A 25431-nucleotide genomic window follows, 5' to 3' on the forward strand; every position below is an offset into this window, starting at 1 on the left:
GGTCTTACAACACCGGAATCCGTGATTTCAGTGCAAGCAAGTACCTCCTCCACTTCATGATCATATCTTCCTGAAATTAGAGGGCTGCTGTTCCTTTTTGCGAACCGAAAGCAATAACAATAAGTCTTGGACGTAAAGTGCTTGTTAAAATCAGTGAATTGTAAATGTGAATCTTTTTAAAAACAATACAAGTTGTTAATCGATTATCATCCCTCTGCTAATACCTGTGGTTCCGCCAACACGTAAATTAGCATACATATACGGGCATCGTGCCAGTTCAATCATTAGTCACGCACTAGCGCCGCGTTTTGGACGTAAAGTGAAGCCTGAGAATGTCTGTATTTCCTGTAAGACGTCAGTATGAGAATCTTATCTTAAAATTTCAGATTGTCTGTCCGCCTTGTGGAAATAAATTCTCGAAGTTTTTCGAGACTAGAGCACTTGCCCGCGAAAGGCAAAGGTCCCGAGTTCGAGTCTCGGTCGGGCACACAGTTTCAGTCTGCCAGGAAGTTTCATATCAGCGCACACTCCGCTGCAGAGTGAAAATCTCATTCCGAATAATTTTTTTCATTACGTCTGCTCAGTGACTCGAATCTCCACACGACTCCTCTCCAGAAACCTCCTTCTATCACTACTAATCATAGGATGAAGTTGTTTTTTAGAGAGAAGAACTTTTTAATGATCGCCGCCCGGGGTAGCCGTGCGGTCTTGGGCGCCTTGTCGCGGTTCGCGCCTCTCCCCCCGTCGGAGGTTCGAGTCCTCACTCGGGCATGGGTGTGTGTGTTGTCCTCCTTTCCGTAAGTTAGTTTCAGTTGGATTAAGTAGTGAGTAAGCCTAGGGACCGATGACCTCAGCAGTTTGGTCCCATAGTCCTTACCACAAATTTCCAAGTTTTTAATGATCTGCTCATGAGATCAGATACAGTAGTACTAACAACATTTTACATTTCATTTTATTTCAGGTTTAATCAAAGGGATAGCATGACAAATTCTTCCAACTTCGAAGGATCAGGCTGGCTGCCCATCGGAGTGCAATATCGCTCAGTTATGTCTCACGCAGCAACGTCCATAGCCAGATCGAACACCTTGTCGTCTTTCATGATGGATATAAAACAGAGGAAACACATACACAATATCTACACAAAAACTGCACTAACATTAACAGTGTAATTACACAAACATTTATCAATACTTAACTGGCGTCGCTCAGCAGAAATGTTATATTTAATGTCTCATGAATGTTTCATTTGTAAACATTAGATTCCCCTATGGCGCGCTGAGCGATTCCAGAATTGATTTCAGTTTATTACTAGACTTATTGCTACTCATAGAATACCTTTTGTGCACATATATGAAAGCTATCTACCTTTCAGCGCTATGACCTTTGAATATTTTGTCAGCAAGGGACGGCATTATTTGGGCTGCGACTGTTGGCAAATACAAATAAAACAGTGTTTGCGTTAGTCACTTGCTTATTTTTGTGATTACGCGTTTCGATGGTTCACACCATTATATTCGTGTGGAGAACTGTTTGTTTATATGGCTAGTGTTGTGATGAGTACAGACGCCTTTTCACAGATTAGGTTAGATTTGATTCGAATCAGTTTTCCTTCGATGGACCCAAAAATGAGATAATTATCCCATTCAGTGCACTGCCATTGAACCAACATCTAGTGCTAATAGTCACGTGTCCATTTTGGTTGTCGTTGTCAATGTCGTAGTGTTAACATTGCCACATGCATGGGTCTTCGGCTGTGGAGGCCCATCATATGTGTTCAGACAAACTTGTTCTCAGCCTGGCACTAAAGTCTGATGTTAGTTCTGCCACAGTTCGCCGCCTGCCCTGTTTTACCAGTCTGCCCAGCCTACAATGTCTGATATCTGTAATGAGGGGTAGCCGTGCAACCCCAGACGTCTGGATGTGATTTCACCTAGGTTTCGCCATGTATTCAAGACATTCCCCGCAGCACTCCTCGAACACCCGACAAGTCGTGTAGTTTCTAAAATGTTCATTCCAAGCTTCTGGGCCATCACAATGTGCTCTCGGTCACACTCAGACAGATCACACACACGCCTTCCCTATTCTGTACACGGTCAGCAGTGTTCAGTGGTACAACATACACCAAGCTTGTATCTGACAAGCAGTCATTTCCTGCCGGGTGACGCTGCTAACATCTGAATGGTTTATATCCATAGTATGTAAGTGGTCAAAATGTTCTTACTGACCACTGTACATCTTTTTGTAAAATATGAATGACCTGCAGCACTGGATACAAAAATAATGTTTAAATGATTATGTACATAAATATGTTTTTCTTTTGTCTTAAAAAAATGTGAATGGGCTGCACCAAAACATTGATATGTGCAAACTTCAATCTATATTAATTTCTCATATATAAGAAGATTACAACAGATCGTGCATATGTATTGCAGGTTGAACTTATTGAGGGATGAATGGGAGTTGCTACATTAATTGCTGAGGATTTCAACTGTAACGGTCTTTATTGTCATTGAGTAGATGTTCCTCAAGTTTCTTTCTGTGTACATAGATTTCCAGTTCTTCGTACTGAGACATTCTGTGTCCTTTGTTCAGTGTATGTGGTAATGCAAGGTTGCTTTCTACACTGCCAAATGCATGTCCTGTATGTTTTATACGGGAGGCTATTGCAGATTTGAGTGCTATGTTGTATCGGAAGATGTTGATCTGTTCTTTGAATATGGTGCGGAAGTTACGGCATGTTTGACTGAGCTGAGACACAGCTAGAAACATTACCACCGTTAATGAAAACAGAACATCCCACACATTAAATACTAAACTGAAAGACCATAAAACCATTGTCACAAAGGAAGACAAAGGAAACATACCATATATTTTATTTGATAATGAATACATCCAGAAAACCTTAAAATTATTTGAAGAAACTAACATCATAAAGCTGAAATCATCCCTGTTAGGTTTAGAACGCTCTTCTGGCGTGTCTTCTTCAAAATATCTAGTTGCTCTAGGAAACTTAGAATCGCATTTACCATACACCATTCTCAACTGATCATCTTCTCTCTTACATATGACGGCATAAGGTTAATTAACACCTTGACTAGATGACTCCCACTTATAGGTTCTTCCAAGAATTCCCGTCTGTTGACATGCCACTCAAAATATTTGCGAAATCCGCCCGAACCTGCAGTTGTAAGGGCTAGGTCCTTATAATTCTAAAGTTAACTTTTGTTGTTCTCCTTCAGCCCAGTTCCTGTCTTTGAACTGTCTACAAAAATCCTCTCAACTACTAAATTTATGGACTACAACCTACTCTGATGCCTCTTTCTGTAGGTAACACACAGCAAAATTTATTATCTCGTTGTAATTCCATGAGGAAGGCAATGCGTTTTCAAAGGCTCTTAAGAAAATTATAATATGTATGTCTCCCTTAGGCTTAAATACCGGAAATCTATTTGCAAGATGTCCTCCACTTTCGATACGGAATTCTTCCATCAGTCTATGGCAGATTGCCACTCCAGGTTAACTACACATCAACTACGTTTCACCTTTTCCCTTGCATTCGATTCGTGCATAACGTCTTGTTACTACTATTAACCCTATCATTTAGATGCAAACTAGGGTATGGAGAGTATACCCCGCTACAAATCTGAGGTACTACCGGACCATTAGAATTTTCTCTAGTGCCTCCTACCTTCATCAGTTGGTCGTCATTATTGTCCATTCTTTTTGGGGCAGCGTCACGTAATGCACTAGAACTGGTAGTGCCACTACGTTATGCAGCAGTTCCGCGATCTTTTGGGCATCTTGTTCGGCTTGCTGCCATAATTTTTTGATTTCCTCAAGTTCATCCCGTTCTTCCCTTTACAGGTGAGCTAAACTTTCCTCCTGTTTATTTTCCGCATCTAATTTCACCTCCTTAATTAACCTTATTAATTCTTATCTTCCAATATCAATGTTTCCATGTACCGTGTTTTGAATATCGTTAGTCTTACTGTCTAGATGTTTAAACAATTTAATCTTGAGGTTAGTCATATCATCCGTCGGAGTTTTAATATTCTGATGAATTCCCTCTTTTTCCGCTCTTGACTCTCGGATATGAGTCTTGATTTGCTCCCCCAATAAAGTCATCTGCCCCATTATATCCTGATTTTCATTTTTGATAGTAGTCATATCCCTTTTTAGCTCTGTTATCTCACACTTTACATCTCTATTAGCTTTCCTTAACTCTCTACATGTCTTATCTAATTGTTCCTTAAAATCTTTTTCTAACTGTGCCCTGATTTCTTTAAACATCTGACTTCTATCTTCTTCAGTTTTAAATAACTATCCTACTTCTTCTTAAGGCAGTTAAATATCTACTAAACACACATAGCAATACTATGTTCAAAAGAAAACACGCCAACTCGTTCATGTTTCTCCGACAAATCTGCACACTCACGTATCACACCACTGTTGCCGCTCTGAAAGTCACTTTATTTCTTGCACTTACAGCCACATAATGCGACGGTGGCTCACCGCCTGCGCGTCTTTTCCCCGTCAGCTTCACTGCAATCGGCGGCACGGAACTGCTGTCGGCAAGCAGATAGACAAATGTTGCGCTCGCATTCTCCCCAGATGCGTTCGCGGACTCTAACTCTGCAGTCGGGACTGACAGCCAACCCCTTACTGCAAGTGCTACCAAACTGCACCTGTACAGATTAATCTGGTTGCGGATGCGAGATATCACTCGCCACAACAGTCGCTGCCGTACTAGGTCCTCCTACGTTGCCCACGCAGTCCAGATTTTCTCCCGTATCATCTTTGTGTCGTCCTGCCGTAACGGGCGAAACGATATAGTTTTCACCCTTCCACATACAGTCTCCGGTTCGTTACTGCTTGCGACAAATTTTCGTAATGGGTAATGACTTGTAATGATTCGTTGATGGTTGGTTCAAATGGCTCTGAGCACTATGGGACTTAACTTGTTAGGTCATCAGTCCCCTAGAACTTAGAACTACTTAAACCTAACTAACCTAAGAACAACACACACATCCATGCCCGAGGCAGGATTCGAACCTGCGACGGTAGCGGTCTCGCGGTTCCAGACTGCTGCGCCTAGAACCGCTCGGCCACTCCGGCCGGCAATGATTCGTTGATTTGATCATGTTAAGACCGTGTTGTCGACAGCCACAAGTGGTCATACAACACCGGAATGCGTGCTTCTCCGTTTCATAATCATATCTTCCTCAAATTAGTGGGCTACAGTCCCTTTTTGTGAACCAAAAGCAATAAAAAAGTCCTGGACGTAAAGTGCGTATCAAAACTGGTGGACTGTAACTGGGAATTTTTTGAAAAACAATACAAATTGTTGCTAATCGTTTATCGTCCCTCTGTTAATATCTGTGACGCCGTCAACACGTAAATTACCTTTCATTTGCGGCCCTCTTGCCAGTTCAGTAATTAATCACACACTACACGTTTAGACGAGAGTGAAGCATACGCCTGTCTTAACATTCCTAACATGTATTTACATAACACAGTCAGCCAGCGAAGATGTGGTACGTCACAAACACACGAACGCGTTTCTCCATTACTAGTTGTTAATACTCTTCAAAGTTTCTTAGTACTACTTGGCTTCAAATATTTATTACGATTTAGGAAATCAGGAGTCTATTAGCAGCAAATTTTACTGAAGTCTCATGAAAGTAGCAATTCCCTGCACTATTCTCGGCCAACAAGAGTATGTACTGTGTCTCCAATGACGCCTTTACAAATATTCATTTTCTTCTCCTTATTTAGTATGGTACGGCCTGTGAATGGCCTCGAGAAATCACCGTTGTTGATTTATTCACGCACGATGTCTTGCAAACAGTACAGGAAATTGCAACAGTAGATTAATTTTTTTCCTAGGTTTTCTAAAGACGTTCGGCACTGTACCACACTGTCAACTAAGAAATAAGATTCGATCATACGGAATCTGTTCACAGATATGTGTTTCACTCGATGAAGTTTTGACTGCTAGAGCCTAGGACGTTGTACTGGCCTGCTAATGCTCAACAGAAACGTAAGAAAGATCGCATGTGTCCCAAAGAAGCGTGATAAGACCGCTAATGGTCTCAGTGTATATACAAATTCTATCAAATACGATCAACAGAAATATCAGTGTGTTCACTGACGACACTGATGTCAACAGTAAAGCAACGTCGTTGGATCATGGTACGGAAGGATTGAAGGCTCGATTTTAACTCCCAGTCGACGTCGAGGTCATTAGAGACGGAGCGCCAGCTCGGAATGCTTGGAGGATGGCGAAGAAATTAGGCCGTGCCCTTCCCAAGATACCATCCTGACATTTAACCGGAGTGATTAGGGAAAGCACAGAAAACCTAAATCTGGATGGCCAGACACTGATTTGAACCGTCGTCCTCCCGAATGCGAGTCCAGCGTGCTAACTATTGTGCCACCTCGCTCGATGATGATCGTAAGGAGACGGAGAAAGATTTGTAAAAATTTTCCCCAATGTGCAATGAATGGCTGCTCTCAATAAACAAGGATAAATGCAGAGTATCTCCTTTTGCTTTTGTCCCACATAGGCGCAGTGCTGGCATGGTTGTTACCGGATGTGACATAACTAGTTAAGGCGTGGCTGGATAACCTTTCTGTCGCAAACCCGTTACCCCCCCCCCCCCCCCTTTCCGCGGATGGAATATACGTATCCCAACTGTCTGCAAGTAGTGCTATTCGTGTGACTGTGAGTGAAAGTTTCCCAAATGTTAGTGAAAGGTGTAACTGTGACAGGGCTTGGCTAACAGTCCGATATTCACCTAGTGGGATGTGGGATATCGCCTAAAAACTGCATTGGGGCTGGCACATCGCCTCTTGTCGTTAACCCACCGGACGGATTCGATCCCTGACCAACGCACCTCCCCATCGCAGTAGCGGCGCTTTTACACGCGCGTCTATTGGGGCGGGTGGGTAAATGTGAGAGTACATCCACAAGAAAGATAAATAACCTGGTAGTATTCGATTACTAGACTAAAGGCAAACATCTTGGTCACATCACAGTGTTTAAATATGTAAGGGCTAGTGATAAAACTGTGAAGCTATATGAAGTGGGACAAACACGTAAAATATTTAGTAGAGGAGGTGAATAGAAGACTGATATATTGGAAGGGTTCTGGGAATGTGGTCTATTTCTGTAACGGAACTCACTTACGAGTCGTAAGAACGACTATTTTCAGAGAATTCTTCCAGCATGTGGAGCCCGTATCTATTAAGTGTGGTACAAGACATCGAACAAATTCGGATCCATGCTGCTACGTTCACAGCAGACCGATAAAGTACACATGAAAGAACCTGAATGGGAATCTCAGGAAGAAACGAGATATTGCCCTCGTGAAACTTAACTGGGTAAATTTAGAGAATCTCTATTAGATGGGGGCTGGTCGACAATTCTGCTGTCGCCGTCGTAATTCTCAGACAAAGATCATGAAAATAACATGAGGGAAATTAGGACACGTACAGAGGCATTTAGACAGTCATTTTTCCGCAGCACAATACGGGAATGCAAGTGGACATAAAATCGCGTTTTTGCGGAGTACCGTCCGCCATGGACCGTATAGTGGTTTGAGGAATATACATGGTATTCCTCTTTGTATCAAACGTCTAGCGGTGACAAATTACGTCACAGAGAACAACTTTTGTTAGAGAAAAAATGTTTGCTGGCGCTTCCTTGAGAGGCGACAGGACGTAGGCACTCTGTGGCGTGAGTAGGAATTGCGTGTTGCCTATAATCCAGTCAAAAATGGTTCAAATGGCTCTAAGCTCTATGGCACCTAACATCTGATGTCATCTGTCCTTTAGACTTAGAACTAATTAAACCTAACTAGCCTAAGGACACCACACGTATCCATGCCCGAGATAGGATTCGAACCTGCGATCGTAGCAGCAGCGCGGTTCCGGACTTAAGCGCCTAGAACCGCTCGTCCACAGCGGCCGGCGATATAATCCAGTCATCAGCTACACTTGAATGGGTGGAGGTTCGAGCAAAATTGAAGCTACTGGTTCACTTCTAAAATATCCCATTCATAACGTTTTCGTGTTGAAAATCGCTCTTTCACTTTACTGGAGTAGGGAGTATGCAGGTGCAGCACACCTGATATGTGCACACTACTAGTTCTGTGTAGACCTAGGACTGATGAGGTCACTGAAAAGACACCTAGTGTTACCGGTAGCGTCAGCAAACATTTTGTTTCCAACAAAAGAGTTTCTGAGGGCGTGATCTTTCCCTCGTAGAGCCGGCCGCGGTGGCAGAGCGGTTCTAGGCGCTTCAGTCCGGAACCGCGCGACTGCTGCGGTCGCAGGTTCGATTCCTGCCTCGGGCATGGATGTGTGTGATGTCCTTGGGTTGGTTAGGTTTACCGCCGGCCGCGGTGGTCTCGCGGTTCTAGGCGCGCAGTCCGGAATCGCGCGACTGCTACGGTCGCAGGTTCGAATCCTGCCTCGGGCATGGATGTGTGTGATGTCCTTGGGTTAGTTAGGTTTAAGTAGGTCTAAGTTCTAGGGGACTGATAACCACAGCAGTTGAGTCCCATAGTGCTCAGAGCCATTTGAACCATTTGATTTTTGGTTAGGTTTAAGTAGTTCTAAGTTCTAGGGGACTGATGACCTCAGATGTTAAGTTCCATACTGCTCAGAGCCATTTGAACCATTTTTTTCCCTCGTAGACGTTTGATGCAAAAACTTTGAAACAAACTACAAATGTTTATCTGCACTCTCATCTGATTAGCTGCTAAACAGACTCCTGCCATCCTGCATCAGACGCGTTAATCACTAGTCTCAGCACTGTGATATGCTAACACAAAACATTCTTATCGTTTTTGCAACCCCAAAAACCATTACTATTCTGATTCCAAGAAGAGATCGCCATCATGCCCTTACGAAACACGAGCGATGTCTGATATTTACCCATCTTTTCAAACTTTAATACAGCATCATTTTCTCGAAGGCTGGTTTGAACATCCACGATGGCATGCTTCACCTAACTGTATCTTCTCGCCATCCGAATATTTATTAATAAAGTAACCCTGCTAGTTACATGGCCAACTAGAATTTGGTTCGGATTGAGACCTTTCAGTGGAAAAACATACGTATCACTATTGCTCCAAGGCCCTTCTTCCTCCTTGAGGATATTACGAGCTGAAGGCATTGACCTAAATACCCGCAATCAGTGAGGAAACATCTTTACATCGCCATTAATACCCAATTATTTTTGTTGTTGTTGTGGTCTTCAGTCTAAAGACTGGTTTGATGCAGCCGTTCACATTAGACTGTTCCGTGCATGACTCTTCGTCTCTGCATAATTACTGAAACCTGCATCCATTTGAACCATCTTGCTGTAATCATGTCCGCTTCCTAAAACTTCTCTTCATTAACAAACTGACTATTCCATGATGCAACAAAATGAGTCCAAACAAATCATCCCTTCTTTGGGCACTATTTTTAGTACCTGCAATATCTTAACTGCACCCATTGCATGTCCTGTAATTTCCCTCTACGTATATGCTATATTAATCACTGTCTTTTGCCTCCTTTTCGAGCCTTCAGTTGGTACGTTATCATGTTTCTTCCATCTACACTCTTGTACGTTAGCAGCATATTTCCATATTTATTGTTGGGCATTTCTTTCAGGAATACTGCACGCCGGCAGTTTCAGTAACATTAAATCAACTGGGCTGTTAGGTGGCCTGGCCTTCCTGCTTCAGGCATAGTCAAGTCTCCACAATGTGACTTTTACAGGCAGGCATCTGTTCATTTTTCATCACTGGTGAGTCTTTATATTTTTCTATCCAAACATGGGTTTATTCCTCTGTGGGCTTATTTCAGCTCCTTTTTTAGGCCCATACCCACAGCTCATAGTGCTCATGCACCTGCTACCCATTGGAATTTTTGAAGTTGTCTCCTGTAACCATCAAATTTAGATTTTTCTGGCAATTTGAACCCAATCCGAATGTTGGGAGACCATACATTTTAACGAACCAATCTTAAATTAGTTATGTGAGTAATTTTTACCCTGTCTTTCTAGTTAACTGCCCTATTTTTACCGTTATTATACTTTGTAATCCATATTATATTTTTCATAGTTGTATACACTTGCGGATGCAATTAAATCATCACAAAACCAGTTCTGTATCACCCTGTAATAAAGGAGCTGCTAGCAGCTAATACAACCACCAAAAAGTTTTTAGAAGATTTAAGTGGCATTTAATTTTTTTAAAAATATTTTGTTATGCATCTAAGCTGTGGATGCCCAAACCTTAAAATTGTAATATCCAAAAGAGAAAACACTATATCTGTATATTGCCCTATATAATGCGCTTTGTTCTCCAGGTGATGAGTGATGTGTCAGGGGAGTACCTTATCAGTACAATGTAATTTAATGAGTGCTGCCATTAGTAATATCCACATTTAATGTTTAATTGTTGTTATATAAATGTACAATATTAACAGTTTCACTACATTAAAAACATACAACCATCTTTGTAATTTATTTCCTGTTGCCTGTACAACCATTGAAATTCTAGATTTTGCATATTTTATTTTAAACAGAGCAAAGCTGGAAGTCTTGACACTTGTCAATATTGCATTCCCGGGACACAATCGGCGTGCGAGTCGCCCAGTGTGGCGTTGAGTGAATTAAGACTTGCGCTTGGTGGCCAAACTTCCTGGATAGGGCCTCCCGGCCAACGATGCCATACGCTCATTTCATATTTTTCCTGGGACACACAATTCAGCCACTTACATTAGAGCAGTTATGGAAAATACAAGTGAAACAAATGGATGCTATGTTCTCACACAAGATACTGATGTCTGGAGACAGTCAGTGCACGGAATTCGAGATTTAGACCTTACAATTTGTGACTACCCTGGCACCAAGGCAGCTAACTACCTATGCTCCTGCCAGACAAGACTGGTACGTACAGTAGTATAAAAAACTAATTAAGTAGCTTCATTAATTATCTGCATTATTAAATGTTTGTAGTGAAGGACATTCAGGAAGTATATGCCGTGAAATAAATCCTGTTTATGTAATGAATTTTACATTTCTTGTCACTTAGGTTTTGTTCATCTCATGATGTACACCTGAAAACCACTTGGTTCATGTGAAGGAAACATATTAAAAATTTGTATTATATTTGCTGTAATATATGTAATATAACACCAAAATGATATTTCTGTGAATAAACACCTAGGCCTATTTGTACATAGTTGGATAATTAATAAATTTGACCCAGTTTAAATTTATGAATTCATTCACTGAGGAATAAAATTCCTGCATCAGTGGCTTGGGTAGCTTTATTTGCAGTGGACCTAATTTCATTTGCATTAAAATGCTCTCTTTCAAATTTATTATAAATCATCCTACTCATACAGAGTGGAGCAAGGATATACAGTTTGAGGTAGTCTATGGGCTGCATTAATCTTTCGTTGTTTCCTGTATCATTAATTTTTAGGACAGCAGTTCTTACATTGTCAGATGGTGAAGTTCCTGTTTCCATCATGTTAAAAACAAAAATCAGATCGATTAGGAATATAATAAAGAGGGAAACAGGAACTCCACCATTTGACAATGTAGGAACTGCTGTCCTAAAAATTAACAATTCGTAAATAGTTGATAGTAAACAGATATCAGAAACATTTAACGAGCACTTTTTAACTGTCACTTCTCAAATAGGTTGCAGTGGTGAACTAAGTGAAGCTGCAGATAACCTGAAACTTAATGTCCCTGAAATTTCTAATGATATAAATGTATCACCCATAACTGTCAACGAAATTGAAAAAAATAAGTCACTCATTAAAAAGTAAAAGATCTTCAGGTATAGATAACATATCTAGCAAGCTGTTAAAAGCCTGCAGTAATGGAGTAAGTGTAGTATTGGTCTCATTTGCAATACATCTCTTTGTGAAGGAGTTGTTTCAGAGAGGAAGAAATATGCCATTGTGAGACCTCTTTACAAGTCCGGCAATGCTACAGATGTCATGAATTATAGTCCTGTCACTCTGTTAACAACATTTTCAAAGGTTCTTGAAAAACTGTATAATAGTATTATGGCCCACCAAGATAACCATAATATTATTAAAAAATAGAACGTCTGGTTTTCAAAATGGGGTTTCAAGAGAGCAAGCCATATACTCACTCACAAATTATATCTTGGAGTCTATCAACAGTAAGAAGTCACCAGTTGGTGTTTTCTGTGACCTTTCCAAGGCTTTTGATTGTGTAAACCACAAGATACTGTTAGAGAAGTCCTACCATTATTGAATCAAAGAGCCTATAGGTAAGTGGTTAAAATCATTTCTCAAAGGCAGGAAACAAAACGTGGTCCTACACAGTTGCAACATAGGATCGCTTAATACATTGGCATCTGAATGAAGCGAAATAAGTATGGGGTTTCCTGAGGATCTGTCCTTGGACCCTTGGTGTTTTTAATATATGTTAATGATCTACCACCATCCAGTAGTGAAAAATGTGAATTCACAATGTTTTCTGGTGATTCGAGTGTTGTGGTAGATCATACATCAGCTAATGATCTAGAGCCTGATGTTAATGACATACGCAGAGAAGTTACAGCTTGGTTTACAGTTAATTCTCTTTCACTTAATATTAAAAGAACTAATTATATTCAGTTCCACACTAAAAATAAAAATTCAGAACACATAATCATCGCACATGACAACCAGCTACTAGAACAGTTGCACTCCACTAAATTCCTATAGGTTCATTTTGACAGTAGGCTCAACTGGGTACATCATATGTCCCTGACTCTAAAAAGGCTGTCATCAGATACTTTTGTTTTAAAAATCATCACTCATCTTTTAGACATTACCATTTTAAAATCAGCTTATTTTGATTACTTTCACTCATTAATGAGTTGTGGCACAATCTGATGGACTAATCAAAAAGTTTCCAAAAAATATCCCATGAGCTCAGAAGAGAGCAGTCAGAATTATATGTGGTATTCTCCACAAACCTCTTCACACAGTTACAAATACTGACAACAACAAGAAATTTTGTCATTAAAAACTGTGCTCAGTATGAAATAAATTGTTCATACCACAACTATAATAAAGAGGTACAGATGATCATTTTTAACTAAAAAATTTGTCACTTGTACAGAAGAGAGTAGAGTATGCTACTATGAAGACTTTTAATGCACTGCCTAATTATATTAAATGTACAAAAGAAAATGAAATGTTATTCAGTTGTTGTTGTTGTTGTTGTTGTTGTTGTTGTTCTTGTTGTCTTCAGTCCAGAGACTGGTTTGATGCAGCTCTCCATGCTACTCTATCCTGTGTAAAATTCATCTCCCAGTACCTACTGCAACCTACATCCTTCTGAATCTGCTCAATGTATTCATCTCTTGGTCTCCCTCTACAATTTTTACCCACCACACTGCCCTCTAATACTAAATTGGTGATCCCTTGCTGCCTCAAAACATGTCCTATCAACCGATTCCTTCTTCTAGTCAAGTTGTGCCACAAATTCCTCTTCTCCCCAGTTCTATTCAATACCTCCTCATTAGTTATGTGATCTACCCATCTAATCTATTTTGCTGCCATGTCAAAAATCAGAAGAGTTCTCAGAAGATACGACATTAACTATGTTTTTTGACCAACAGCAAAACTGAGGAACCCGTTGGGACATTCTTTTGTAGCACCAAATTTCGAAAGCTTCTATTCTCATCTTGTCTAAACTATTTATCATCCATGTTTCACTTCCATACATGGCTATACTCCATGCAAATACTTTCAGAAACGACTTCCTGGTGCTTCGACCATTATCAGTTACTTTGCTCACTAAATAGCAAAACACATTTACTACTTTAAATGTCTCATTTCCTAATCTAATTCCTTCAGCATCACCCAATTTAATTCGACTGTATTCCATTGTCCTCGTTTTGCTTTTTTTAATGTTCCTCTTACATCCTCCTTTCAAGACTCTGTCCATTCCATTCAACTGCTCTTCCAGGTCCTTGGCTGTTTCTGACAGAATTACAATGTCATTGGCAAACCTCAAAGTTTTTATTTCTTCTCCATTGATATTAATTCCTGCTCCAAATTTTTCTTTTGTATCCTTCACTGCTTGCTCAATATACAGATTGAATGACACCGGTGATAGGTTACAACCCTGTCTCACTCCCTTCCCAACCACAGCTTCCCTTTCATGCCCCTCGACTCTTATAACTAACATCTGGTTTCTATACAAATTGTAAATAGCCTTTTGCTCCCTGTATTTGACCCCTGCCACCTTTAGAATTTGAAAGAGAGTATTCCAGTCAACATTCTCAAAAGCGTTCTCTGAGTCTACAAATGCTATAAACGTAGGTTTTCCTTTCCTTAATCTATCTTCTAAGATATGTCATAGGGTCAGCATTGCCTCACGTGTTCCAACATTTCTGCGGAACCTAAACTGAGCTTCCCCAGGGTTGGCTTCTACCAGCCTTTCCATTCGTCTGTAAAGAATTAGTGTTAGTATTTTGCAGCCATGACATTTTTTTTATAAAATAAGAGAAATCAGAGCTCGAATGAAAGATTTAGATGTTCATTTTTCCCATGTGCTGTTCGAGAGTGAAATGGTTTGATGAACCCTCCGCCAGGCACTTAAGTGTGAACCACAGCTTCCCTTTCATACCCCTTCACAAATTGTAAATAGTCTTTCACTCCCTGTATTTGACCCCTGCCACCTTTAGAATTTGAAAGAGAGTATTCCAGTCAACATTCTCAAAAGTGTTCTCTGAGTCTACAAATGCTAGAAACGTAAGTTTTCCTTTCCTTAATCTAACTTCTAAGATACGTCATAGGGTCAGCATTGCCTCATGTGTTCCAACATTTCTGCAGAACCCAAACTGAGCTTCCCCAGGGTTGGCTTCTACCAGCCTTTCCATTCGTCTGTAAAGAATTAGTGTTAGTATTTTGCAGCCACGACTTTTTTTTTTTAAATAAAATAAGAGAAATCAGAGCTCAAAAGGAAATCTTTAGATGTTCATTTTTCCCATGTGCTGTTCGAGAGTGAAATGGTTTGACGAAACCTCCACCAGGCTACTAGAATTGTGAATTGCAGAGTAACCATGTAGATGTAGATGCAGATATAGAATCTACAGGTCATAACCAATAGACTGTGGTCAGAGTCAACATCTGCCCCTGGAAATGTCTTACAATTTAAAACCTGGTTCCTAAATCTCTGACTTACCATTACATAACCAAGCTGAAACCTTCCAGTATCCCCAAGCCTCATCCGAGTATACAACCTTCTTTCATGATTCATGAACGAAGTGTTAGCTATGATTAAGTCATGCTCTGTGCAAAATTCTACCAGGCTGCTGCCTCTTCCATTCACAAGACCCATTCTATATTCACCTACTACGTTTCCTTCTGTTCCTTTTCCTAGTTTCGAATTCCAGTCTGCAGCTCGTGGTCTAGCTGCAGATCACGGGGACCCGGGTTCGATTCCCGGCCGGATTGGGGATTTTCTCTGCGCAGCGACTTGGTGTTTGTGTTGCCCTCATCATTTCATCATCATCGTCATCATCATCATCATCATCATCATCATCATCATCATCATTCACGACAATGGCTAGATTGGACTGGGTAAAAAAATTGGACTGTGTAAAAATTGGGACTTTGTATGGGCACTGATGACTGTGCAGTTGAGCGCCCCACAAATCAAACATCGTCATCATCATCATCATCGAATTCCAGTCACTCATGACTATTAAATTTTCGTCTGTCTTCACTATATGAATAATTTCTTTTATCTCATCATACATTTCATCAATCTCTTCGTCATCTGCGGAGATAGTTGGCACGAAAACTTGTACTACTGTGGAACACATGGGCTTCATGTCTATCTTGGTCACAATAATGCATTCACTATACTGTTTATACTAGCTTACCCACACTCCTATTTTTTTATCCATTATTAAACCTACTCCTGCATTACCCCTTTTTGATTTTATATTTAAAACCCTGTATTCACCCGACCAGTAGTCTTGTTCCTCCTACCACCAAACTTCACTAATTCCCACTATACCTAACTTTAACCTATCCATTTCCCTTTGTAAATTTTCTAACCTAGCTGCCCAATTAAGGGATCTGACATTCCACACTCTGATCTGCAGTACGCCAGTTTTCTTTCTCCTGATAACAATGTCCTGCTGAGTAGCCCCCGCCTGAAGATCCGAATGGGGGACTGTTTTACCTCTGGAATATTTTACCCAAGCGGACATCATCATCATTTAACCATGCAGTAAAGCTGCATGTCCTGGAGAAAAATTACGGCTGTAGTTTCCCCTTGCTTTCAGCCATTCACACTACCAGCACAGCAAGGCCGTTTTGGTTAGTGTTACAAGGACAGATTCGTCAGTCATCCAGACTGTTGGCCCTGCAACTAATGAAAAGTCTGCTGCCCCTCTTCATGAATTACACATTTGTATGGCCTCGCAACAGATACCCCTCGATTGTGGTTGCACCTACGGTATGGCTATCTGTATCGATGAGGCACGCAAGCCTCCCCACCAACAGCAAGATCCATGTTTCATGGGGGGGGATGTACATTAAAGTAATATCTGCTTGACCATCCATTGTACTTCTTAGATGAATTCTTCTCCAGAAATAATTAGAAGTTCCCATCTATACTTTTAATGCATTTCTTGAATAAAAAGATAAATCTTGTTATTCGGTTATTAGGTGAAAGATACAATACCATATTAATGTTGGACAGTGAATTACAATACTAGACAAATGTTAGCTAGTAAATAAGAAAAATTGATACTTACTGTTATTTATATTAATGTACAATGTCACTCTTATTCTGCAGTTTAATTCTAGTTGTGTAATTTTATTGACAGGTTTCTCAACCAAGAGAAATACTCACATGTATGGCACCTTGGAATATGCATACCAAACAAAATAAAACAATAAAATATGTATGAAGAAAATGATTTTTCTTACCAAACTAAAGTCTAGTTGTAATAGGGTCATCAAATGCTTATCATTCAATGATCGGCCTTCAAAACAGTTTTTAATCACTTATTTTAAGCGAGTTTCAGCAAATGCCCTGTCTGCACCTGAAGTTATAAAATATCATTTATCTGTTTATGTATTTTATCGGTGGCCTCATTGTCTTCTGTGGGCTATGATGCTAGTCTTGAATCCTATTTCTGATATGATGAAACATAACTAATGAACGAAAGTGTTATGCAGGTGGATTCCAATCATTAGTCAATGAAACAAAGTTTGTGACTTTTGAATACAACTACATTCACTAAAATCTGGACACACTAAACTATCAATGAAAGATACTTCTGCCCTTAGCCGTATTACAAAAACACATTTTCTCCTTTTATAATCGCTCTTCTGTCAAGGCAGTGCATTTCAACTCACATCTTTGTCAAGACTCTGTACAATTAAGAATAATGCAGATATAATATAAAATCAAAGTGTTTGCAACATTGACAATAATAATCAGTGACAGATGCACAATGTGAATATTTAAATATGAGACAAGCAAATTTTTTTATAAATATATGTATTCCCAGCATTCCATCCATATGCATGTATGGCAGGGATTCTGCTAGTTCTGTGATGCAACAAGTTAGACATTAATGAGAATGAAATTTCTTTCTTTTGTACAAAATAAATTATAAAATTATTCAAAACTGAATAGTACAAAAATTTTATAATGTATAGTGTCTTACATTCTACTGTATGTCCTGAAGTCCATCCTTCAGTGCATCAGTATGTGATTGTAGTGTTTTACTACACTGAGTCAACACTTCTTTGCCTCACAACATACAACATGTATTTTGGCATTTATTTATTTAATTTTATTTTGGTCATGTGACATACGGTACAGATACAGGACAAGTCACTAATGAATACTAAGAAGATAAAGATTTATATATATATATATATATATATATATATATATATATATATATATATATATATATGCAATAGTTTTACACACTTGATGCCTACATTGCATATGATAATTTTACATTATAACATTGCACTTCAGCTGGTGAGGAATTTCTTTACAGAGTAGATGCTGTGATCCAACAGAAGTGACTTAAGTTTTCATTTGAACAAGCTTTCCTCCTTTAATAATTTGATTTTGTTAGGAAGGTCATTATATAATAGCATACCTCTATGAAGAACTCATTTCTGATAACTTGATGTTCTGGCATATGACACATGGACGTTATTGCTGTTTCTTGTTCCATACGTGTGCACAGAGCTGTTATGCTGATATGTATTGGAGGTTCCTAAATATTCTCTATAAAGACAATCATTTCAAATATGTACAAGCATGGAACGTTCAGTATCTTTAATGTTGGGAAAAAGAGGATGACATGAATCTTATTTCTTTATGTTGCAGATGATGCTGATTTTGGGTTTTGAATGTGGATTGACTACAAGGTGCATTCCCCCAAAATATAATTCCGTATTTGTTTGCTGACTGGAAATGTGCATGATATGTCTGTTTCTTGTTACAGCTTGTGTTAAGTATCTGTAGCAAATAACAGACTGATGACAGTTTGACTTTAATATGTGTGCTCTGTTTTAAGTCACTCTGTAAATATATTCCTAGTAATGTCACAGCATAAACCAATTTTAAATTTCTGTTATTTATTTTCAGTGAGTGGTCATTTTGTTGCTTAGGGTGTATCTATAGATGTTTGAAGGTCATTTTGGTTTAACTCTGGAATTACTGGTGTCATCAGCAAATAAATTTATCTGTTTAGCATGATTACTTTCTTTCATGTTAGCTATATAGAAAAGAAAGAGGATTGGACCTAATGTTGACCCTCGTGGCAAACCATATTTCATTGCAGCTCTTCCTGATATATATGTTGTTCTTATAATACTTTCAGTGAGTCTGTCTTTTTGAGAAGTACTTTTTGTTCTTGGTTAGTAAGATATGACCCAACCCACTCATTTGGAATACCTCTAATTCTCTTTATTTCCAATTTGTATAGGTAAAAAGTGTGATATGTAATATCCAATGCTATGGACAAGTCCAAGACATTTCCAGTAACCATTTCCTCTTCACCTTCAGCTTCTAGGTTGGCATGCTGGAATTCATTGACTACTGTGGTTGTGATCATAATTGCCTGAAACCATGCTGATAATTTCACAGCAAAAAGTTTTTGTTAATAAACTCTAGCAATCTATTGTAAGAGAGCTTTGCAAAGATCTTGTAGACTTACAATTTAGTCTGGGATATCATCAAAATGACATGGAGATTTCTTTCATAATCTAACTGACTGTATGAATTCATTGTGTGTGACTGTTTGACAAACATAGACCTCGTATGGGGTTTGTGGTTTTCAGTGCGGTGCATTATAAGAGTTTGAAAGTTAGTTTGAATGAGATCCTTTGCTATTTTTCTAAAGTACTCATTGAAAGTATTAGCTACTACAGTGTCATCAGGTTGTTCTCCATTTTCCAGACTTAAGCTAACACTCTTTGTCACTGGCTTTGTGCATGCTACAGAATGTTTCACGTAGCCCATGCCTTGTTTTTTGATTTGCAGATGTATTCAATATGACCTTTTTTTGCATCTTTACTAACTTTTTGTAGATCCTACTTTACTCTTTGATAGAATATCGAACCTCTATTTGTACAATATTGTCATGTAGAAGGCAGTGTCATTAGATGAATGACAAACACTAACTTCACTTAACGAAGGTTTATTCAGCACTTGCACATAGAAGAGCGTGGAGCGAACTGCCTCTGGCCAGAACACATACAGTATACGAGTATATGCAGCTACAGAACGTTCCAGTACAATGATACTTGACATTTGTGGATACTTCTAGACTGTACTTCAACCGAATATAGAAATTAAAATTGTACAGTCCAGATGAGTCTTGAACTCACGACCCTCCTTGCAACAGTTGAGTATCATAACCACCACAGCACGTTGCTGCTCAGCTTCTCCTGCAACAATATTTTGTCTTTTGTATGACTGCAGAAATATTTTCTTTGCACTGGAGATTTTTATACCTGTTGTGATCAAAATTTTGTTTCTAGTAGGTTTTAATTTGCATTTCTTAAACAGGAAGGCTATGTCAAAATAATATTGATATATTCCATGAAAGTTATTATACATTCTATTTACATCTGTTTCATTGAGCACTTCATCCCATGCTTCCCAGCTAAACAGGGGCAAAAGTTTATTATATTACCATCACTGTGATCCCAGCACTGAATGCACAGAACTAGGTTCCCTACTACAACGCACAACAATTTACAGTCTAACCTACTAACTGAATTAAAAAAATTAATTGACAAATATCTCAAAATTCGTATGAGATGAAATTTCTCAACAGTGGTAGACAAACTTTATAACAAAAGAGACTTTGTCATTCAGCAATTATAGAGAATGTATCTCATGCATGCAGTTCAGTGGTTTAAATACATTCAAATGATAATCAGATAATGGCAAGATGAACATGAACATAAGTGTAAAAATATACAGAGTGAATACAAAGAAAAACAACAAACTGCAGGGAGGAGTTCCTGACTTGAAACATAGGAAAAAAGGTCCTATGAATATGTGTCCAGAAATGGATGGTGTGCGTGCAACAAAAACAAATCATTCTGGAACACAGTACAGAGGTGTATCACATCCACATCACAACAGACGTCAAAGTGGCCTCCATGAGCTTGCAGGTTATAGGGATAGTTGCAGCTGCCATGCAGGATACACATAATCACATTTTGACATACCCCGCGTGTACAGGTCACTTGCCTGGAACATGTACTAGGGTTCACATCTGTCTCGCTGAAAGGACCCATGATCATACAAATGCCCAAAAAGGGTTTGAAATGTTGTATGATGTGGTTGGTGTTTGTGAGGGTACTTGTTTTGGTATAGTTGTGCTGCCTCTTGACCATTTCCGTCTGATCAGCCATACACAAACACCATTTAAACTTGTTCCTGGCATGAATAACAAATCATTCTGCTGCTTACAGTACACTGTGTCCATCACAGAGCATGCAACACATAAGGAAAACATGACACATAGTCAGAGGACCTGACATTCATCAGTCCCATCTACAGTGGCAATGCTGCATTTCCAGACATATTTTCATAGAACCTTTTTTTCTCCATTTCCCATCAGGAATCCATCCCTGCAGTTTGTTTGTTTTATTGATGTTCACATTGCCGTTGCTTGAATATCATCTGAAAATTTTAAACCACTGAACTGCATATATATATATATATATATATATATATATATATATATATATATATATATATATATATATATATATATATATATATATATATATATATATGGTGGAGAAAAATTGTGTCACAAAATTTTAACCCAGGATAGCTGATGCCAGTAGGAACCAAAATTACTAATTTTGTGTAGGTCAACAATGCATAATTTTTAAACTACGAATACTTGGCACCACAAGCTCCAAGTGGCTGTGGGATTGCCCTGTTGCCAAATGCTCTGGACAACTCATGACTGCGAATTCTTTGCCTGCCAGAGCTCATGATATATCCAACGTGACCTGCATACTCGGTGGTAGCACATCAGCCTTCTACTCTGGTTGCCAGGGGTCAAATCCACTGGAGTCTCGACACATCCATCATAGTTTCATGATACACTGATATTTTGCATACAGAAAGTCTTTTACAAATTATGTTGGCCCTGAAAAGGGCCTTTTTTGTAGCTAGGACATCATTTACTTAAAGTAGGTGTTCGAACTGATTACCCTCTAATGTGGCACAATTTTGATAATGTCGAACTGTGTTTTGCCGAACTCTTTCAAAGATTTCTGGTGTTGACCTGATGTGACTGGTGGCTTGTTGAATGTGATCCATTAATTCCTCTTCATGTATAGGTGGTTTGTGTCTGGGTGGGAGAACTAGAACCTTGAAGAATCCCCACAGGAAAAAGTCCAGTGGCATGAGGTCTGGCGATGGCAGGGGCCCTGTCCTACAAGCACCTCTGCCAATTACTGGGTCATCAGAGAGTTCATTTAAATATCTACACACAGCACGACTGTTATCTGCGGGTGGCCCATAATGCTGCAACCACATGCGTAGCTGTATGTCCTGGGGATCATCTTCCTGCAGGCCAGGTAGAGTTCCTTGCAAAAAGTGAAGATAATTTGCCCCAGTAAGTCGAGGAGGTAGATGGACCATCCCAATCAGATTGTCACCCACAACACCTGCCCACATATTGAGCAAAAATCTTTCCAGGTGTCCATGGATGTATGTGACATGAGGATTTCCCTTGCCCAGTAATGAACGTTTTGAATGTTATAAAGGCCATCCCAGTGGAAGGTGTACTCTTCGGTAAACAACAGAATGGCGGAGAAATCAGGATCTCATGCAGCACGTAGCAGAAAACACTGGCAAAACGTTCATAGTCCACCACAGGGCTTAGGTCTTGGACAGGTTGGAAACTAAATGTGTGCTGACGATCATCCCTGAAAAGCTCCCAGACTAACCAATGAATGACCCCCATGTCATGTCCCACCGCTTGAGTACTTGTCGTAGGTGTTTCCTCGAAGCACTCAAGAACAGTCTCTAGAAATGCAGCATCCTGTCATGTTCAAGGTCTTTGAGCGTTACCACGATATCCCGCTAATGAGCCTGTTTTGCCAAGTCACCAGTGAATTGCCATTCGTGGGTGTGGGTGGCGTCTTGCAGGGTATCGTTCATCGTACAACCATTGAGCTTCATGCAAGTTAGCATCAGCTAGTCTATAAACAAAAACCATATCTCTTTGTTTTTCAAATGAATACTGTGCCCCCATGCTTACTGTAAGACTAAATCACAGGTGGCGTGTGTGTGCTCCGAATCGAGGTTTGCATGTGAATGCCTCTGTCATAAGGTGGAGACAAACAGCAAGACCTATTCAACAAATGTCTGTATAATGTTGTCACAGGGCAAGGGACATTTGCCTGTATGAACCGACAACCATAGTGCTGCCCATCAACTGATGAATGGCAACAGGGCAATCCCACAGCCAATCGGAGCATGTGGCACCAAGTTTCGACCTACACAACATTAGTTATTTTGGTTCCTAATGGCATCAGCTATCCAGGGTTAAAATTTAGTGACACAATTTTTCTCCATAACTTGTCAAAGATAATATTAAATGTAAACTGTGCAGCTAACTGCAATGTCAGATTATATGGAAACATATTACTTATACTTTCCCCATTGGAACAATGGAGCACAGGGGAGAGGGGGGGGGGTTGGGGGAGGGGTGGAACGTAGACGATGAGACGATGTCATGGATGACAAAATCTTGCATCCACTTGGGAGGAAGAACTGTACATCCTGCATGGGACCGAACCATGTCATTTGTCAGAGGAATGTTCATAATCAGAGGTTGAAGAAGGATGATTGTGGAGAGTTGGCTGTCAGAGGTAATTTTCACCAAAGTAAGATCCTGATCGGTGTTGGGACAAAATTCCAAAAGAGTTCAGGTGCTGGATGTCCATGGTGGAAGTGTCATATCGAGGCAGCAGTTAGATGATGAAAATTAAAGCTGTGCCCATCATGACCTTGATACAGAGATCCTCAATGTTGACATCCATGACAAAGACAGTGAACACAGTGGGAGTCAGGTGTGCAGAGGTGGAGGTTGGGGCAACTCACAGTACATCACTATTGTTGCATGTGTCACTTGAAACACTGGGAGGCAAGGTTGGAACCTCAAGGGGGAGAGACTCAGTGTCTCCATACACATTGTACATCAGATCATTGAAACATGAAGCTGAGGCTGCAGAAATCGAGGAGGGGTCATCCAGCAAGCCTGGAGGCATGATAGATGTGGCACGATTAAGGTTGTCGGAGAATGACCAGGTGGGTTTCAATTGATTCACTAAGACTGTCTGATATTTAATGTTAATTATGACATTGAAGGTGTTCTGTCAGTGAGCAAGAACTTTGTGAAAGCCTGAGGAAGAAGGCTGGCATGATGCATGAACAGAGTCATTGTGAAGCATCACATAATGGCAAGTAGTTAGTTTTTTGTGGACAAAAACACAGGTTAGATATTTAGCTGTGTAGGCGGCTTGCAGATGTGCTTGATGGGTGATCATACATGATCAATCAGTGCTGAAAGGTCATCATCCTGTGGGGGTGCAAGAGGATCAATTAGTTCAGCAGATGTAATAAAGGACTCTCCATATAAGATGTCTATGAGTGACACCGAGAGATCCTCATCGTAAGCACTGCATATCCCTAAAAGGGTCCATGGTAGCACTTCTGAACAGGAACTGCCATGGCAAATGAGTGCTGCCTTAAGTGTGCCGTGAGAGCATTCCACTGCACCATTGCTCTGTGGGTGGCAAGTCGTAGTGTAAAATTTGGCGACATCGCACAAATCAAAAAGTTTTGAGAAGAGCGAGTGCTCAAATTGGTGCCCTGGTCAGCTATAATTTAGGAGAGGTGGCCGAAGTGGGTAGTCTTGGAGTTAATGAAAGTGTGGGCAACTGTTTCAGCTGTAATGTCAGAGAGGAGAATGGCTTCAATACACCTTGTAACTCAGTCAGTGATAGAATGTATCGAAAACCATCATGGGATGCTAGTGGTCCCACAATGTCAGTATGGATGTGGCATAGGTGACCCATGGGGATGCTGAATTCTGCAATTGTACCACTCTACCTTACTCCTCTGATATGGTATACATGTGTGTGTCCAAGCACAACAATCGTTCTTTTATTCTTAGCCAAACCAAATGTACAGTGTTTAGTTTCATGGTAGCTTTCACTCCTGGGTGGGCCTCCATGAGGGGATGCGAAAATTGTCTGCTGCAGAGGGGCAGATACAACCAGACAGAGCATGTCCATTGAGGTGTTACACATGATCGGTCTGGGGCAACCCGGGAGGAGGTGGCATTCAAGCATTAAAGAGCACTTTGTGTCAGTCAATATTTTGGCTAGCTCGGAATCATCTTCCTATAAGTATGCCATCTCATTCATTTCCAGGGCAGTTGACATAATGTTTGCACGGGACAAAATGTGTCCCACAAAACATAGGCCAGGGAGGGCTCTAGAGGCGTAGTGAAGCCAACTTCCCTAGAGATGTAAATATCATACAAATCCTGGTCCTCCAGTTTGAGGGTTGGTCCTGGGGCTAATAACCCCATACTGTAAAAAAATAATATAATGGAAATTCAACAGAAGCCTCGGAAACTGGATGGAAAGCATGTATCATGACCCCGACAAAGGAAACGGATAAAGGATCTAACAGTAGCATCATGGAATGTGAGGACAATGCTTCAGCCTGGATAAATGAAAGAAATAGCCAATGAAATTTTAAAATTCAAATATGATATCATAGGACTACAGGAAATAAGATGGCAAGGGAATGGGCAGATAGATAAACCTGAGGACTCATTGGTATGTAGTGGA

At 40.0% G+C, this 25431-nt stretch overlaps 1 long non-coding RNA gene across 2 annotated transcripts in view; it reads left to right on the forward strand.

Moving 5' to 3' along the window:
* LOC126248955 (uncharacterized) overlaps positions 1–25431 on the forward strand; it is a 233181-nt gene that overhangs the window by 3060 nt on the left and 204690 nt on the right. For both annotated transcript variants that reach the window (XR_007545567.1, XR_007545566.1), the window contains exons 2-3: positions 9664–9799; positions 10582–10945. This is a non-coding gene — a long non-coding RNA (uncharacterized LOC126248955). The remainder of the gene's footprint in view (positions 1–9663; positions 9800–10581; positions 10946–25431) is intronic.

Source organism: Schistocerca nitens, chromosome 3 (genome assembly GCF_023898315.1).
Source record: "Schistocerca nitens isolate TAMUIC-IGC-003100 chromosome 3, iqSchNite1.1, whole genome shotgun sequence".
Lineage (NCBI taxonomy): Eukaryota > Metazoa > Arthropoda > Insecta > Orthoptera > Acrididae > Schistocerca > Schistocerca nitens.